Source organism: Coptis chinensis, chromosome 2 (assembly GCF_015680905.1).
Source record: "Coptis chinensis isolate HL-2020 chromosome 2, ASM1568090v1, whole genome shotgun sequence".
In the NCBI taxonomy this organism is placed as follows: domain Eukaryota; kingdom Viridiplantae; phylum Streptophyta; class Magnoliopsida; order Ranunculales; family Ranunculaceae; genus Coptis; species Coptis chinensis.
Window position 1 is genome coordinate 62,990,695 of NC_141457.1, and position 20,271 is coordinate 63,010,965.

Genomic DNA, 20,271 nt, shown 5'->3' on the forward strand with positions numbered 1-20,271 from the left:
ACAAATCAAAGTCCTTCTCATAATAAGAAAATAAGAAAAGACAGATGCATTTAATCTCTTCTTCCATGATTTAGATACCACTGAACTATGTAGAAGAACTGTAGCATTCCTCATATCAGTATAGTTAGAAAAAAAAACACTTATGCATGAACTTCTGCTTCTTAACAACGTTTCAGCTTTAGTAGAAATAATAAATCGCTGACTTAGTTCCGATATTCCCTTCTTTGTTTTTTTTTCCTCCTACTCAGTGAGACATTGTCACAAACACTTAGACCCCAAATCAATTCAACAACTATTACTAATTGAAAATAAATAAGGGAACAATTGAAGAAGTTGTCAAAAAGATTTTTTTTACTTCAAAATCACTGAGGAGTAGAGCAATACTCTGAGGAATTCGTGAGTGATTAAAGAAACCACAAAATTAGCAAAAGATCTCACCTGAAAAATTCCTCACCAAACCCCAAAAATTTAATGAGGTTGAAAAGAGAAATTAATGACTTCTCTAGGTGTTTGACTCGTTGATGGTAGTGGCCAAGCTTACAGAAGTAAACCAGTGAAGATTGAGAGAGACAAAGACAGAGATGAAAGGAATTAATACATAGTGTTTCGGGAGGCGAAGGATTTCTTTTTTTGTTTTGATTTCTCGAGCTCAAAATAGGTAAAGTTCCATTTTTGTCTCTTGAGTTTTCATAATACCCCTGCTGACATGGATAGCCTCAGAGAGCTGGAAAGGGGACTGCTATTATATATATGACACCATTGAACATCCCACAATTAATTGTCCATTGGTTATTTCTAACTATGCAAGTGATCAAATCATCTAATGCGTTTCTAACAATGCATGTCAGATAATTGAAAGCGTTTGAGAGTGCCTCACATAATAAAAAGCTAAATGAGGATACGTTTCAGATATATATCCATGTACTAATATATGTGTAGCTTCCTTACTCCATTACCTCTTGCCTCTTGGCATTCAACTTTTTTTATTGGTCTTCTTTTCCAGGAGGGGTGTCTATATGTAATCTATACCAACGTATAACATATGGATAGGAGCATAACCAAAAGGGAAATTTACACCAAGAACATATGTACGTGTAAGTTAACCTGCAAACAAATCTAGTGAACATACATGCCTGTTGTGTAAACAACAATGAATTGGTTATGTAAATTAATGTACCCAGAATCACGTGTTACAGATTAAATAACCAAACTAAACATGATGTAGGCTTCCTAGAGATGATCTATTGGCAATGTTGCTTTCTACATAGATCATGAATAAGTTCGGACTAATCTTAAATAACATGGAGTTGAAAAAAAAAAAGGTATCTTACATGTTGCTTCAATCAATAAGATCCAAAACATTGTCACTCAAATGAATTTGTGCTGAATTGGAGAGAGGCCTCATCAACAAATAACCTACAACCTAATCATTTTTAGTGATGCAATAGCATATAGTCATATGGTTTGTAATTAATGTAAGTTCGAACATTTTCTCTAATCTTAAATAAGAGTTAGACAAACAAAATAGAAAATCAAAACTTTGAATAAGAAGAATCAACTATGAAGAAAAGGATTTTAACTAAAAACATACAATAGAATATGAAAATTAAAGGCTATGTGCAAGATGTCATAGCTTGACTGTAAATAACTAATCATCTATTAACCAATTATAATCTAAAAACCTGACACCAAAACTATCACCATAAAACAAGATCTTGCATAATCACTTACAATATAGATGTACTCCAACGTCTTGCATTAATTGGATGTTGATTAATCTTCATGAAGGTTTTGATGACCTTATTATATCACAGCGGATGAGGTCTTCAATTTTCAAATCCATTTCTTTGGGAACACGGAATCGATATGTATATGACGTCCCCTCTTCTTGCTTGATATGGGAAACCCTTTTTTCTTTCTTTGTGGAGAATGAGTTTTTTTTTTTTTTTTGAAGAAGGGTTTTAGAGAAAGTTGGAGATAACACATTCAATTAGGCTGAGCTAAAGAGAAATTGGGAATGGAGAAGGCCGACTTTTTCAGATTTTAGCCATGCTATTTTTTTTTGGGTTTAGGCTTTCTAAAATTTGAGACGTCCCTAATTTCTCATAACATTCCTTTTTTGTCCTCCTGAATTATCGTGAGTACAATTTGACGTGGACACCTTTAGAGAGCTCTAAAAGGGAATGAACAACTTTACTTTTTAAATTAAATCAATCTTTGAGTAAGAGGAAGCACTTGCGACCATCTCAGTTTGATGATCAGAGAGCTACACCACGATGGAGATGAGAGAGCCAAGCTGTTTAATCGTGCGACAATCTCATTTTTTCCATTTACTAATTTTTTTGGTTTTAGAGTTTTATTAGTTGTGCAAATCTATATATGTTTGGGTTTTCTACGTGAATTTAGAGTTGGAGAAAGGTGGTTTTGTGGGACTTAATAGGGTTTTGCTTGAGTACAGAGGAAGGTTTTTTCATTAAAGATTTTTTCCAATTTGTATTCCATTTTTTCTCCTGATGACGTGGACACCTTCAGGGAGCTCAAAAGGGGCTTGCCATGTATGATGTGAACAACTACCAATTTGCTTACAATGTAGTATGAAAGATGTGAACATTCTCTTATTCAGATCGGAGTTCACATTGCAGACTACTTAGTAACCACTGTAGGTAGTTCACCCACACTATATCATACTTGAATTAAGTAATGGATTAAGTGAAAAATTTACATACCTTTCCAGTGTCTTGCCGAGTAACACCAGTGGTCGACTCAACAGTAAAAGCACCAAGTGTAGCCAACATAGCCCACCTTCCATGTATCAACTCACACTCCCTAAACCTTTGCAACCCAAAGACTTCATTGTATGGTTGAAATGGAGTTGATTTTATATCAGCATCCTCAAACCTGGTCCTTATAATATCTCCAGCTAACTTCTTTGCCAAGTGTCCAAATCAAATTACAAATATTCAATCAGCTAGTTTCCCTAAACCGAACGGGTCAAATCCGTAATCACCTACCAAAGTCCCATCCAAATATTCAGGCGTTTTTGCACCCGGAAACCACAGTGGCCGATCGGTAGTGGGCTTCAATACTTTCTTTGGTGTTGCTTTCTTTTTATCGAATCCAAACTGGGCTTGGAATCTACCAGAGTTTTAGATAGTGGTTTCTTGTAAACGGGTGCTCGAGGAACTTACCATGAATCCACTGATTTCTGTTGCTTCCGTTATTGTTGTTGGGTTGGCCGTAGGGCTGGCTTCTATTGGACCCGCAGTTGGTCAAGGTACTGCGGCAGGCCAAGCTGTAGAGGGTATCGCGAGACAACCGAGACAACCAGAGGTAGAGGGTAAAATAGCTTGAGGCTAATGTGTACCAAGTGTGGTGGTAATAGCGGTGAATAGGAAGTGGTATGGTGATGAAGAGTGGATTTATTAGAGATTGAGGAAGAAGAGATAAGCAACTTTTTCAGTTTTTGCCGTTGGTTTTTGCTTGGGTTTAGGCTTTCCATTTTAAATTAGGGACTGATTTATCCTAATATTCCTTATTTGCCTCTTGATTTCTAGTGAGTAACAAAATGATTTCTAGTGAGTAAAAAAATGACGTGGACACAGTGAGAGAGCTCAAAAAGGGACTGCTATAAAGAAACATGTTGTACAAAAACATAAAAATTTCTAAATTCTTACTTTTACTGACAAATGGTGCTAGCTAGGTAACAAAATTCATAACAAATAACTTTACACTCGAGCTTAAAGCTTAAAGCAGATAAATTTAATCCGTGAAAATCAAATTAATAAATTGTCCAAACTTTAGAATATAAACTCAAGGAATCAATTAAATATATATATATTTAAAGACCTTGAAGAAATCAATTGTGCCTTTCAATCATCCGTTAGTTGCACTTTCTTATATGGGGCAGCCCTCCTATATATTGGTTTGTGGAAATAGCCCATCCTACTTCATGTCTCCAATATCTGTTATGTGGTTGTCCTACATACTAAAGTCGCTTGTAGTACGTAACTTGGACTTCTTTCAAAGGGTCCTTCATCTCTGCCATTAAAACCAAAAGGTTCAATCAAAAGAAAAACTAAAATTATTTCCATATAACTAAAGTTTCGGAACTAAATTACGGAAACATGTACTGACCTTTTTGCATCAATCTCCCCCTTTTGAGTCAGCAATAACGTCACTGCCATGTGTTATCTACTACTCATCAATATCTTTTGTTTGTCTGATTACTGCTTGTTTGCAATCAATATTTTTGAAATTAAGGCTATCAAGAAAATCGAGCCTACATTAAAGAAGCGGCTTCTTGTATTGAAATTGTTGGTACTACACTTGTATTATGTGCAAATATATAACACAATAATGCAAAAACCAACAAAACAAAAAGAATAGGCACAATAGTATTATATTTGCTAAACAAAAAATAATATTTAGTTAATAGCAGCTATAAGCAATATTAGCGCTTAACCGTCCCTTCAAGTCTAAAAGCTACATCAAACAATCTTATCCAGTGCCCATATAAAATCAATATTTCATTAACAGTAGTGGGCCCTTCCCATGCTAGTACATGATAGACAGGGAGGAACGTAAGGCGACAAACACAAAGATCAAAACAGAATGACATTCTTAGGATAGTCTTTTGTTTGTTTTGAAGGCATTATGTGAGGAACGAACAGTTTCAAAAAAAATTAAGAACTCCATTGCACACGATGCTATAATGCTAACCTTCTCTTGCAAGAAGTCCAAAATTTTATTGTTAGTTCCATTTGTACCTCTTTCCTGATATATACTTTCCTTGAGATCCAGGTACCTTTCACAGAAAATCCAATAACAATTTCCCTGTGCAATGCAAAATGCCTAATTCCAATGTTTTTTTTATAACATGACATGCACATGTAAACTTGTAAAGTTCAATTTTTATCCAATCAAGCATGCATGTTCATCCCCAATCCTATCAAATGATGAATCCCCAAACATCCAAAAATAAACACGTTACAACAACTACCTAGAATCAAATAGAGTACATTAGAATAATATAATAATATGACAGAAAACTCAATTACTATTTTTCAAGGAACCTAGAAGTTCATTCACATAACATAAATAAACCAACATGTAGGCGTAAGGTTAAAGGCTGCATAAATAAAAATCTTGCATGGCATATATATGATTAATTTTGGGCTCAATGATAGTAATTCTTGTAGCAGATATTTGAAATAAAGCTTGCAGTCAATATAAAACAGTGATGCAATATGCATGCATGAATGTTAGATAACAAAAAATCTGAATTATTTGTTTTAAAAAGCTTCCATCCTCTCCATAAATCGAGGAACAATAACTTCCACAGTGGTGGTAGTAACAACAACGTGGTGGCTTCCACTGCATCCACAACAAAAAATCATTTGCAGCAATGTTAGGAGGAAAAATGTATAAAAGAACAATGTAAATAAAAATAAAAATAAACAAAACCTCCAAATCTTCATTGAGGAGTACTTCTAGCATACTCTAACATTCCCATTGGTCCACCAACATCAATTACTCCCTAAATCCAAATTAATTAGGAAACTTGTTTAAAACGGTCTTCAAAAAGTGATGTTAGTTATGGTAACATGAGAATTGCCTTGTCCAATGGAAATACAGTCATCACCTATGCCAATGACTGAGTTCGAAATTAAAACACCTGTCGACCTCTCAATGTGAATCCCATCTGTGTTAGGATTGTTGGCTGGAGCACTGATTTTGATCCTTATTCCATGGAAGTCCTTACAATCTAGTAGCACAATGTGGAAGAACTTGCTGTTCGTAGACGTTATCCCTCTCAATCTTGTTTTTGTCATTGATAAAAACTTCACATTCTAGAACCATGACAAAGTATTTCAAAAACTAATCTATAGCTAGATGAAAACATCGTTTTCAAATTATAACTAGTACTAAGACTGGAGGACTAACTAACTGGCAACTCATAACTGAAAATGAACAACTACCAAGTTACATCACCAGTAGACTCACATGCTGCTTTCCAAGCCGATGTGAAGGCCTAAATTCAAAACCCCCAAAGCATTGTTAGACAGTGAATTGTATCAAACAACTGGAGAAGGAAATCGAGCAGCCTTGGAGCTGCTTTTATCATGCATATAAATATGATGTATTGATTTACATAGGGGAACTGAAACTTTTTTGCCCTAGTGCACTTGGACCCCGGTGTGTTTATCAGTGGTTTGTGACTTAAGTCTACTCTGTTGCTAGTTGCTACTACTTGTGTGAGCCTCGTTGCTGATTCAAATGGTAATCGCATAAAATAATCATATTATCAATGAGGGATGTAGTGGAATTGATAAGGGTGCTGAGAGACAGAGAGAACTAATAGAGTACATACATTTGTTGTTACATCAAAAAGTAATTAAGCATTATATAACTCAAGTTATTACTAAGCAAGTAAACATCTACAGAGTCAATATTAACTAAATGAATTATGCCATACAAATATACAATAACAGTCAAAAAGTATTCAAACACTAAATGAGATGATGACAAAAAGAAATAATAAGGTAAAGAGATCAAAAGGTCATACCAGTGTACGTAATGGAAAAAGGTCACTAACCCACCACTTCGAGTATAGTACTAGATTCACTATAATGTACGAAAAGTAACAACAAAGAATTGAGAACAGAAGATATAATTATATTGGGAGTGAAGATTTTTTTACTCTACTTTTGTCGGAATTTTGATTTTGAGGAGAAGCATTTTTTTGAGCGGTGAGGAAACAGGAAAGGACAGTGCCGTGGTGATTGAAGAGAAGAAAGCCAAGAGTAGAACTTGAAGAGAACAAAATATGGATTTGATCTTTTGATCAAATTCATTTCCTTTTCTCTAGATTCTCTTTTGCTAGTTTTGGGTTTCATAATTGCTTCCAGCAGAACTCGGCAGCGAACTAAAAATGGAATCCTGCTCGCAATTCTAGCTTTTCAAACGCGTTTTTCTATTTGAAATAGGTGATGGCTATAAACTGATTTTGATGTTGGCACAAAACCAATAGATTAGAATAGGGCTATGGAGAATGGAGACCGAGCGATTGAAAAGAAATGGCTTCGTGGTTTTGATGAAACGTTTTTTATTTTTGTTATTTATGTATTTGGCATTGGATTTGTTGGTTTAGGTTTTTTTTGTTTTGCTTTTTTCATTATTATTTGTTTATAAAATTAGAATTTGGGGAGGTCATAATGATTTTAAAATAGTAGAGGGAGAATTAAACAAATGTAGGGAGGTGTTACTAATTATTATTCCATCCTATTTTTTAAAAGCCAATCATATTGCTCAGGGTGCAAAACAGAGCGATATGGTGAGGAGAGAAAATATGTGCGAGCTTTTATATATATATAGAAGCCTCATTATTATTTATAGAGTAAATTAGTGATTCCCCCACATTTGGAGATGACTTTTGTGATACCCCCAATTGAAGATGATTTGCAATACCGTATTAGGGATGTCCATCTTGCCCGAAATCTGCCCAAAACCCGAACAAAATACCCGCACCAAACTTTGCCCGAATCCGACAATACCCGAACCCGAACCCAAACCGAAATACATAGGGTAGGGTTTGGTTACACTCTCTAAACCCAAACCGACCCGAGCCCGACCCGATAATTTAGCCATAAACCCGTTAAAAGGGCTAAAAAACTCGAAACCAAACCCGGATCAAAATCGAACCCCAAATCCGGTTTCAATTGCATACTACTAATCTCATATAAAAGAATGAGTTAAATAAATATTTGGATTATGATCTCATACATGTTTACAATGATGAGTTATTTAATATATTGGATTATGAAAAAAATTATGTCGGGATTTCCAATTTTTTCAGTAATTACACGTGATCATGTGTTTATAGTTCATTCCGAATCCATCTATTTTTAAATCATATCAAATAATTATGTCCGATTATAGGTGATAATTACTTCCAAGTTCATTAGAAGTTTTATTTTGTTTGAAGGATTGGTGGATAACCGAAGAAGGAATAAAATGTAGATATATATTTCAAATAAAGTTTCTTATTGTCTTCTTTTTTTTATTTATACCAGGTTTTATCCTATTCGAAACCCGAATCCGAACCCGATGGGTACCCGAAATATAGGATTAGAGTAGGGTTTGGTCACACTTCTCAACAAAATACCCGACTTCAAACCCGACCCGTTGAAAACCGGTCCGGGTTTGGATAACCCGATACCCGTTCAAAACCTAAAAAGTCAGGTTCAGGCCGGGTCGGGTACTGTTTGGACATCCCTAGCAATACCCCTCACATTTTCGTTTTCCATCGGTCAACAATTAGTTGACTAAGTCAGAAGTTAGCCCTCTTTTATTTTGTGACAAAAGTACCCATAAGCTTTTAATTACGAATTTGCCGTTAATTCTGGTCCACTCTAGTCTTAATTTGGGTGGACACTTGGTCCCTATCTGATAGTTGAGATACCCATAATCGAACGGACGCTATCTAATTTAATGAAAGAACATGTGTCACTACAGGGCCCATTGATAACACTTCAATCTGACGGATATAGAGGGGCTCATAATAATACTCGGAAAATATAAAAAGTTGGTAAACAACGAGGATTTATAGATTTTTACCGTTTTTACTGTTTATTCATTTTAAAAATTGGTGGGGCTGAAGCCCGCTAAGGTACGGTCATGCTGAAACGAACTGAAATAATCTGTGCTGCTTACCATCTCGAGTAGTAGTAAATAGAAATCCTATAAAATGATTTTAAAATTATTATAATTGTTTAGAGCATCTCTAGGTGGTGGTAGCATTTCTTTCAAATTTGAAGACGAAATTTGAAGAAACTGAACGCAAATTTTGACCAACTCTAAGTGGTCGCAAATATCGACCGCAAATGTGATTGTAGACCCTACCATGCGCGCCATTGGTAATGTTGCGCGCTATTAGTACTGTCGCACGACATTACCAATGTCGCGTGCTATGCTTGTTTAAATATCGCGCGACAGTCGGACATTTGTCATTTCACACATTTTTTTTCAACATAGTTTCTCTAGTTCTAACAAAAAAATGGATTCCGACAACGAATACGTCTATAATAACCAAACAAGATGGAGTGGTGACGATGAAGAAGATCAAAACAGTGGTAATAGTGCACTGGTTTAGAGCAATCCCATGAGTGATCCGTCTATAAGTAAATATCAGTCTAGCACTTTATTTTGTATTCTAGAAATAGTTCCGCTAGTCATCTTTCTACTATCTTGGAAAACTTGGTTAGTATGGTTGTTTTTGAGATTTTGGTGATGAAAGCTACCAATATTATTCAATCATGTTGAGGCCACAACTTATGAAAATAGAAACATGTTTCAAGCCATATCCTTACAATAACTAAATGCCAAGATACCAGCATGGCTTAAATATGTAACTAAGTATGTTGATGATAATTTCTGTATCATATTATGTGATCTTCTTCTTTTTCCCTGTCCACTTGTTATTGATTTCCTTGTCTTGTATATCGTAAATAGTTTATAGTGCTTATTGCTGTCTTTGCTTGAATACCAAGTTACTTAAGTCTCTCATCTTCATCATTATTTTCTTTGCTGGGTATACAGGTCAGCTTGACGTTGAATGTATCAGCAGACTTGCAGTCGATGTTCACATGGAACGCAAAACAGGTAATCTGTTATTGGTCTATTATTTATGACCGTTTTTATTTATTTATTTATTTATTATTTTTTTTTTATTACTATTTCATTGATAAAAACAAATACTAACTTTTTCATTTAGAGCTGTTGGACCATTAGTGGATAATGGTAGTGCAGTACAAGTAGGACAGAATTTGCACCCGCACCCTTGGAGTATAGGAAATTTATAAGATTTAAAGTTTAGAGCACAAAATGTTAAAATAGTGTTTGCATGAATCTCTAAGACCAAATCCTGACATCAGTGCAAAAGGGATTAGATAACAATCCCTGTTATAGCTTGGAAGATGTGTGAAGTGCAGTAATCAGGAAAGAAAAGAGTATAATCACTACTAAAAAATATACTTATAATGACGGCTAAAAGCTATCATAAAACAAATTTAATGATATTTTTTCATTAAAGAAACAACAGTTATTATAGAGCCTGCATAAAAGTTTACAAAAACCATTGTTAAAATTATGACGGTTTTGGTAAAGCTATTATGTACCTCAATGATTATATGTCGAAAATAGGGCTAAAACCGTTATAATAGGAGAAATTGTTTTGACAGTTCCATTGGTAACCGTTATTAATTGGGGTGCAAGCGTCATAGGTTTCTGTCAAAACTGTCAAGAAAGTTGTTCCGTTTGTGATGGTTTTTCAAAACCCGTCATAAAACAAGATACATTTTCTGGAAAAAAAAAAATTAATTTTATACCCTGATAATTATAGAAATCATTTAGATCTCCAATGTAACAAACTCACCAATTCATGATACATTCACAAAACATAATCCATTAATTAGCGAATAAACATTGATCTTCACTACAAGTAATTGCTTTTCATAAGATTATCAATATATATATACCATTGTAACAGACTTTATACATGATCATTCAAAAACTTTTTAAAAAAAACTATTCATATATATGAATATGTGAGGTAACTCCCAGCCTCTGACAAAATGAGTCTGCCATCGTCACCCTCTTCTGTCCATCCTTTGAATTTACCTACAAAAAATAAAACAAGGAGTGGCTGAATTACTTTATGTAAATAAATTGGAAATGTCGTGAACCACCTAAATAAAAGTCAAACCAACAAACTAAACAGGGCCGGCTCAAGCCAAAGTGTGGCCTTAGGCGAGGCCTTTATTTGCGAGGCCTTTATTTCTCAGGCCATCTATAATCACCAAAAAAAGTTCACTGTATATTCACAATTTTATTATAAATTAAGAGCGAAAATCTAGTATCATGACTCAAATCGAACGAAAAAACGACAAGAACGTAACCAAATAAACATCAAAACTATAAATAAATAAAATAATAGATTCATATTGAAATAAAAAAACAAAAACAAAACAAATTTCACAAAAACTGTGAGTATTAGATGATGAATTGATGATTAACTGTTTAGAACTCAAAAGTGAAATTGACAAACGGTTAAACTTGAAATTGGTGAAATAGAACAAGTGAGAGAGAAAGATTTAATGAGAGAAGTGTAATGACAATTTCTTTAATTAAGACAAGTTAATTAAGATAGAAAAGAAGAAAATGCATAGAATATGGAGATTCTTTTACTAAACGTGGGATTTTCCATTTGTTTTTATTCTTCCAATGAAACAATTTGATTAAATGAGCACACTCCTACAAAAACTGAAATTACTATGCGCTTGTAGTCATTGGATTCATATTAATACATCAGGATGTCATTTGTACGGTGGACTATTGGATTGTATACACTCCACATTAATTCACTCCGAAATTTAGTGCGTGGATAGAAAACCCATTTGTAAACAAATTGACTATCATATCCTTTTTTGGTATTTTTTTCTTTATAAAATTAGGTAATAATAAACAAATATGTGGATAAATTAGGAAATATGAGGCCTTCCGAATTTGAGGCCTTAGGCCGCCGCCTAACTCGCCTAAGGGTTGAGCCGGCACTGAAACTAAACCAAGTGTGCAAGTGATAGTTACAAATTTTGACGAAGTATCTACATTCTCAATGCATCTATAACCACTTCTAGCGAGGAGGCTAGGTGTTAAATATTGTCGACTACTTACTAGGTAAGCAAGGGCTACCACGATCACCAACCCATAAAAGGAAGCTAACCCTTAGTGCAAGGTAGCTAAGTATGGTGAATCACACATACTAAATGAGATTAATCTGGTCTTGAGGTGTAGTAAAACTATGATCAGCAAAAAAAAGTGTCTTAGAATTGTAGAATACTCCAACAAAAATAGAATCCACACAGCCTAAACTTCAAGTAAGACTTACACATTTAGTTAGCTGGTTCTTGCGAATTCGGAGTTTGTGCTTGCGCTGAACCCATAACTAGAAATGAAGGTGTGCCTAAAATCTGTGAAGTACACATCTAATGAAACTCTGTGAACATAAGGCAAACGTAAGGTCTAAAAATTAACAATCACATGATATGATTGAGAACAAATCTTTAAGAATAAAAATTGGTCTAATCAGTTATTAATTAGAATTGAGCTATTAAAATACAACATCATCAAGACCACTACAACATCATGAAGACCAGATTTAACTTTAGTATGAATTCATGTAAATGAATAAAATGACAAGGAACAACTAAAACTTGTAAAAATGTTACTACCAAACAAGCCATACATATATAATATGACTACGTATTACACTCTCAAAATAGAAACTAACTCACCAAGTCTAATCAAGAAAAGACATATTAGAAAGCTACTATACTAGTAATAACTCAAGGTTCAATTAGAGCAATGAAGTCACCCACCTTTACTAACACCGAATCATTAGAAAACTAAGGAGGGGAATCTATGTGCTGCTTCAAATCTAAGTTTCAAGTATCAAACACCAGATACAAAGTATCTTTCAATGTGCCCTACATCTTGCAAACCGTGTGTGAAAAAATAGACTAGTCCAGAAAAAGCTAACAGTTTTACCAACGATGAAGTCTCAATAATTAATCAAGTACCAGTTGAATGCATTTCCATATTAAGGATTGCAAATGATGACAATAAATATTTTAGCTAGAAGACACGTGACATGGATCCACACTCTATTATCATGGGAAATATAGAATTGCTTGCCCAGCCAGGTCTTTAAAATTTCGTAAAGTAAGTTAATAAATAAAATAAAACGATAAATTCCATGCTTCCTTCTTACTGTGTAAGTAGCACAAATAAATTTTACCACAAAAAAATGATGTGAAACAAAACCAGACCAAGAGCACAATATCTCAACTAAATGAACCTTCATTGTATCCACTCTTTTATCGTCAATTGACAAAAATGAAGATATATGCTCATTGAGAATCAATCAGATTAATTAATCTTCAAGTAAAGCATATCTAAAACAGTTACAATAAACTTAAACTGATTCATATATCTACGTTCAAAGAAACGCAAAAGCACAAATTCTAACACAAAGAACTGAATTGAAACAGATGAGAAATAAAGACAGAAAAACACCAAAAATGGATTACCTTAAGTTTGATATCATCATAAGGATAATCAGCAGCAACAAGAACTCTTAACTGGTCATAGGGATAATCAGCAGCAAGTTCATGCATGTATGTAAACATAAGAATTCCAGAAGGTCATGTATGTATTAATATATGTATGTTTAGTGTCTAACAAATTCACTACTTGGTACATCTTTTAAGTGTTTAAGCTTTGTTACTGCATAGTGGCTACTGAGATTCTATAGCATTCAAGCAAAGCATGGTGGGAAGGGATCAAGTATCAAGAAAATCCACAATCCAACATAAGAAATATATCAGCACATACTTGCCATGTCTTGAGCTGGTCTCAGGCTGAACCATGGCTAAGGCTAAGCTACACAAGACGAAAATGAGGTACCTATATCTGTACATCACATTCACTAGAGTCAGAGTAACCAAAAGGACAAATGAAATAGTAAAATACTACAAACACTCATCAATAGTGAACTATTTGAGCAGTATACTAACTAGGGGTGGGCAATGGGCCGGGTCGGGCTAGCCCGGCCCTAAATATTTAAAGCCCTTCAGATATTAGGGCCAGGTCGGCCCGGCCCTAAAGTCAGCATAGGGCCGGGTCGGGCCGGGTCACAAGTCTAAACCTCAAGCCCTGACCCTGACCCTAGCCCTCTTTAAGGGCTTTAGGGTCGGGCTTTAGGGCCGGGCCTATATATTTTCTTTTTTTTTTTACTACATCAGTTTTAAAACTCATTTATATTACAAAAATGTACAATAATCTACAAACTCAAAGTCCAACCAATCTAGTAATAATCCTGTATAAGTCCAAAAATTTAAAATGCACATCCACAATCTAATGAACTGAAGTACATCGAGAGTTCGGAATTTGTTCTTCCTTGTACTCAAACCTCACTGAAATTACATTTAACATTGAAATACATAGACAAATAATTATATTATCATTTTAAATGAAGAAGTAATAGATATAAAGAATAAACATAATAGTTTTGGTTAAAAGGTCATGGAAGTTGTTAAACTATTTGTAATATCATAAATTATTTCTATAATAGATTCAAACAAATATAATATTACCTTTCTTCTAATTTAAAAGTGATTCAAGCTTTGTATATGGAAATGAAAATATTGGCTTTTGAACAAGTGATGGAGAAAGGTTTGAGATTACAAATGTCATTTTTCTGACAAAGGGTGTTTTTGGTTTATATGTTACAAATGTCCGCTCAGATTTTGCTTTTTAATGGTGTGGAAGGAAACCTTTAGTTTTAGACTTGGCTTGGATGTGAATAAAAATATAATTTATAAGAAATAAGTGAGAAAAGAAATTGAGAATAATAAGTTATGGACTTTGACTTGATGATCAAAGGAATAAAGTCTTATTTTTATTAGGCTAGTGCTCATTGTTCTTCATGGCTGCTAAGTTGACAAGTTTTTGTTATATAAAACAAGTTATTGGAAGTACCCTTGGGTGTAAGTGATAAATTACAAAGGACAATGTTATTTTAATTGAAAATATTTAACAAAGAGTTGGACAATTATGGTATGTGTATTTATAGTGAAAGTATGAAACAGGGCCGGTTAGGGCTTGGTTAGGGTCGGGCCTATGTTTTAGAATCTTAGCCCTAGCCCTGCCCTAGAAGGCATTAGGGCCGGCCCGGCCCGGCCCTAAACTCTGTGAGGGCTTTAGTTGTGAGGGCTTTATAGGGCTTAGGGTCGGGTCGGTCAGGGCCGGGTTAGGGTCGTTAGGGCCAAATTCCCACCCCTAATACTAACCTACCCTACGCTAGGATTCAATTCTTGAACTTGGTCAAAGAAGAATGCAAATTCAAACAAAAGGGGTTGGTTTGTTTAAGTGGGATACACCTAGATAGGCGAAAGGAAGATATTAAAATCAAATGCATACGAACCAAAAGAAGTAAATACACAAATATTTTATCAATTTAATTGAACTGATCAATAATCAATTTCATTTCTTAATTGATTAATAATCAATTAATCAATCCATTAATTAGCTAGCTAGACTGCACTACGACTGAATGAAACATAATGCAAACCCATCTGAGCGTTTTATCAGACATCTTGTGCACAAAACGAAAGCTTGTGTAGAAATCCCAACACACACACACCCATATTGTAAAGTTAATTATACAATAGCTGTAAGAGTTCAAAATATCAATTTTTAACTTGATATGTGAGTTAGAAGTGCCTCGGAATGAAACATATTAGAAGATTTCAAAATTTGTTTATATGACCCATTAGAAAAAATTGACCATATCATGCTTATGGGCAAAGGAGAATGAACTAATAGGGTTAATTAGACTAAACCCCCCATTTTATGATTCCTTAGACATAAACCCCCATTTTGTTTTCTCCCATCACACCAACGTCAATATTTTACTTAATACCCTAACTGCCCTTGTTGTGTTTAGTGCACAAACTCGTCAACCCTGCAAAATTTAACACTCAATTCAAAGTCTACAAATATTGAAAGATGAAACATACTCTTTGCAAAAGCACGACACAACGTGCATAAGCTGGATTCCTCTATAGGCCTACTATGGTAAGGTTTTTTTTTTTTTTTTTAAATCAATGGAAGAAATGAAACATACTCTTTTCAGCTTCTAGAAGCAAGTTGAAAACATTTACAATATTTTAACTCCTCCTTATTGAAACCAAACTGACTGTGAGATTCTTGCAGCGAGGTTTAAAATGGACAGGGAGGTAATTAGGACAGTTTTCCTCAAACGCTCTACACCAACAAATATAACCAAATATGATGTAAAATAAATTAGATTAGAAAGCCGGCGAACAAGCTCTAAGGATTATACCAAACTTCTGTTAGGACACATCATCACTTCATTGGTAAACCAAAATAACATGGATGTTGCTTTTGCACCTAAATGAGCCAATATACATTGGTAATAATGTTGCAAGAGAACAATGCAACTTCCTTTGCAAAAGCAATCTCTACAATCTCCAATCACTAAAAAAAATGGAAAAGAGCATTGGATTATTGTAGCGACCCAATTTATGATGGCCGACGATCCGGCGGGTGATGGATCCAGAAAGAGGACATGCAGTGGGGTGAGAAGCATTCTATTAGGGTCGCGGACATAGGAGTCAAGTATGAATTGAAGGCTAAGAACCGAGGACTGACAGTGTAGAGCTGTGACTTGAAGGGATAGCTGACCTGGAGTTGTACCATCAGGACACGTGCCCAGCAGGAGCATGGGGAAAACCTTAGGGTCGTACGGGAACCCTCCACGCGGCAATCAATGGACCGAGAGATAGAGGGACAGGTGGATGGCCTAAGAGAGAGATGAGGGATTATAAATAGAACAGGAGAGGAGGAGAGGAGGATAGGTCACAACATTTGGCGCCGTCTGTGGGGAGAGAGAGTGGAAAATAGTGAGATGGCAACAAAAAGAAGAGTGGGTCAACCAAAAAAGACGACGGTCGCCGAGATGGATGTGGAATCAGTAAGGAGTGAAAGGGAGGAACAAGGTAAGGAAGAGACAGTAATGTCAGAGGCGGAGGAAACAAGGTTGTTGCATGAGGAGATAGCGAGGTTGAGAGAAGAAAATGAGGGGTTAAGGAGAGAGAAAGAGACAATAGAGGTGTCGAGAGCATAGAGAGAGGAGGAAGGGGGAACAGATGTGGAAGAACAGACAGTGGTGGGGCTCACCAAGGAGCAAGTCAGAGAAATGATCGCCAGCGATCCGGCGCTAGTCCGAAACAGGCCAAGGGCATGGGAGGTGCGGCGAGTTAGGTGCTGGCAGGGTTGAACCGCAACCCACTGGCGGACGCGATCTGGAAGTCGGAGGTGTCGAAGAGGTTCAACAAGCCAAGGTTTGAGAGGTACGATGGGACTGGGGACCCCGCTGACCACATTCATCACTTCCGGCAGCAGATGCCGTTGTGGCAGGAGCCGCGGTATGACGGGCTGAGATGTATGATGTTCCCGGCAAGCTTAAAAGGGGGAGCATCTGACTGGTATTACATATTACCTTCTAAGAGTATTAATAACTTTCAAGAGTTGGAGCAGGCGTTCATTGATCATTTTATACACCAGAAGAAGCGTGTTGTGGACATCACGGCCTTGTTCAACGTAAGGCAGAGGTCCGCTGAATCGGTAAGGGACTTCTTGTGTAGATTCAAAGCAGAGACCTTGAAAGTGGAGAATCTGGACGAAAGGACGGCGGTGATAGCTTTCAAGAGAGGATTGCGCCTGGGAACAAGGGTACATGAGTCGGTAGCCAAGAATGAAATTGCAACATTACAGGATCTGTACCGAGGGTGGAGAAGTACATCGTCACGAAGACACCATCTGCGAAAGGAGGTGAGAAGGCCGGGAAGGCGGTTATATCGCTGGAAAAGGGCGGGCGTCGGCAATATGAGTCTTCGGACAAAGGGGGCAGCGGATACCGAGGATATTCGTCGCGGCCCGAGAGGAGCAGAGAAGATGCTAGGAGGGAGAGTCGAGACAAAAAGCCATATCGTGAGGTAGAGCAAGTGCCACTGAACAAGTCGTTGAGCGAGATAGTACCGTTAATTCAGAATTTGCAGGGGTATGAGGGTCCGCAAACCAAACCAGTAGAGGTACAAGGTAGACCCTATTGTGCCTATCATCAAATACACAACCATGAGACGGACGGCTGCTATGCGTTAAGATGGTTGATTCAGAGGATGATAGGAAAGGGGTTGTTGAAGGAGTTTATAACAGAAGAAGAGAAGGTAGAGCAAGCAAAATGCGACCCGGGGAGGATATTAGGGGACGATCAACGGATCTTGATGGAGAGGTATTGAGCCACAATGCACACCGAGGCGAATCTGGCGGCGGCGAGCATACAAAGAGTCCATGAATCAGCAGGACATTCGCGAGCGACCTCCTGGTCCGCAAATGGAAGGGGAAGTATAATGTTCACCGATGCGGACCTTCAGGCCATCGATTCCCCGCATGAGGACGTGCTGGTGATCACAGTGGCGATGGGAAATTCCATGGTAAAGAGGGTGTTAGTGGACTGCGGCAGTGTAGTAGATTTACTGTTTAGAGGGACAATGGAAGAAATGAAGATAGAAAGGAAGCAGTTGAGACCCTGACAGACAAATTTGTATGGTTTCAACGGAAACATGACGGAACCTTTAGGGGAGCTTCTGCTCCCAGTGACCACGGGACCCGTTACAGTGTTCTCGAGATTCAAGGTGGTGGATGCCGACTCGCAATACAACGCCATCCTGGGAAGGAGGTGGATTCACGAGATGAAAGCGGTCCCTTCTACATACTACCAAGTGATCTGATTCCCTACTCCTACCGGGGTATATAATGTCCAAGGGATCGGTGATGACCAAAAACAATCCGCGAGTACAGTGAAGAGATTGATCCGCGGATCAAAGGAAGAGACTTCGCGTTCCAGAAAGAGGCAGGCATAGCAATTACAGTGCACCGTCGGGGAGGGGTCGGCAGAGTCAACAGAGGGACCAAAGACCTTGGATGAGATAGAGGTAGTGAATTTGGGGGAAGGCGACGAGGAGAAGTTCACATCAGTGGGGTCCAGTTTGTCTGAGGAATGGAAGGTTAAGTTAGTACAGTTTTTGTCTGCCAATAAATATGTGTTTGCGTGGACAATTGAGGAGGTCACCAGATTAGACCCAAAATTCGCATGTCATAGGTTATATATGAGGGAAGACGTTAAGCCAGTAAGATAGAATATGCGAGGAATTAGACCGAAATCTGGCGAATTCGCGAGGAGGAGGTTCGGTTGAGGTGAAAGGCGGGTATAATCTGAGAGGTGTCGTTTACCGACTGGTTGTCAAATGTGGTCGCGGTGCCTAATAAGAATGGCAAGGTACGTATGTGCGTCGACTTCACTGACGTGAATTCAGAATGTCCCAAGGACAGCTACCCCATGCCGAGAGTAGACGAGCTAGTAGATAGAACTGCAGGGTTTAAAGTGTTTTCCTTCATGGACGCATCAATGAGATATAACCAGGTTGCCATGTATGGGCCAGATCAGAAGAAGACAGCCTTCATGGTGGAAGGCGGTACATATTGTTATACAAGAATGCCGTTTGGATTGAAGAATGCCGGGGCCACATTTCAGCGGCTAGGGGAGAAAATGTTTGAAAGCAAGATCCGAAAAGGGATTGAGATTTACGTAGATGACATGGTGGAGAAGTGCATGTCGAAGGAAGAGCATTTAGAGGGTTTGAAAGTGACGTTTAATATACTGCGGTTGTACAATTTAAAGCTTAACCCAAAGAAGTGTACGTTCAGCGTTACTACGGAGAAGTTTCTGGGATACATAGTTACTTACCGGGGAATAGAGGCCAATCCCGAGCAGATAAGAGCCCTAGTGGAGATGTCGTCGCCTCAGGACGTCAAAGAGCTGCAGAGACTTGCAGGAAGGGTCGCGGCTTTGAATTGGTTTATCTCAAAGTCATCGGATAAGTGTATGCCGTTGTATCAGTTGCTGAGAAACACTCTGGATTTCGAATGGACTGCGGAATACGAGGAAGCGTTCCAGGAGTTGAAGAGTTATCTAGGTAAGGCTCCTCTGTTGTCGCGATCGGAACAGGGAGAAAAATTATACTTGTATTTAGGGGTCATGGACTATGCCATTAGCTCAGTACTAGTCAAAATTGTGGGTAAGTTAGAAAAGCCAGTGTACTTCCAAAGTAAAACACTGCTGGATGCCGAGACCCGGTATAGCAGAGTCGAAAAATATGCCTTGGCATTGGTGTTCTCTGCCCTGAAGTTGAAACCATACTTTGAAGCACACTCTGTAGTGGTGGTGAAAAATCTGCCTTTAAAGCAAGCATTGAAAGTGGAAAAGTCTGGGAGGATGCTGAAATGGGCAGTAATGTTGAGTTCTTACGAGATACAATATCATATCATAACAGCGAAGAAGGCGCAGGCGGTGGCAGAATTCTTAGCAGAGTTTCCAGCGGAGGATCCTACATGGGGAGAAAAGATAATCATGGAGCCGGAGAAGATCATTGAACAGGACTGGTTGGACCCCTGGGATCGAAGAAATGGGTGGAGAGTGTTCGCCGACGGGTCAGCCACAGACACTTGCAGTGGGATAGGAGTGGTGATGGTCACGCCGAAGAATAACAGAATGGAGTTAACCATGAAGTT

The 20,271-nt window shown here is 37.4% G+C and overlaps 1 long non-coding RNA gene across 3 annotated transcripts; it reads right to left on the reverse strand.

Moving 5' to 3' along the window:
- Positions 1–10,494: 10,494 nt before the first annotated feature.
- LOC147517073 (uncharacterized) lies at positions 10,495–15,375 on the reverse strand. Of its 3 annotated transcripts, XR_015213799.1 has the most exons (4): positions 14,907–15,375; positions 13,146–13,527; positions 11,945–12,026; positions 10,495–10,677 (listed from the first exon to the last, which is right to left on the reverse strand). It is a non-coding gene; the product is annotated as an uncharacterized LOC147517073 (long non-coding RNA). The 3 variants fall into 3 exon arrangements; XR_015213798.1 differs by lacking the exon at positions 14,907–15,375 and having other exon boundaries at positions 13,146–13,625; XR_015213800.1 differs by lacking the exon at positions 14,907–15,375 and having other exon boundaries at positions 11,945–12,052; positions 13,146–13,625.
- Positions 15,376–20,271: the final 4,896 nt, after the last annotated feature.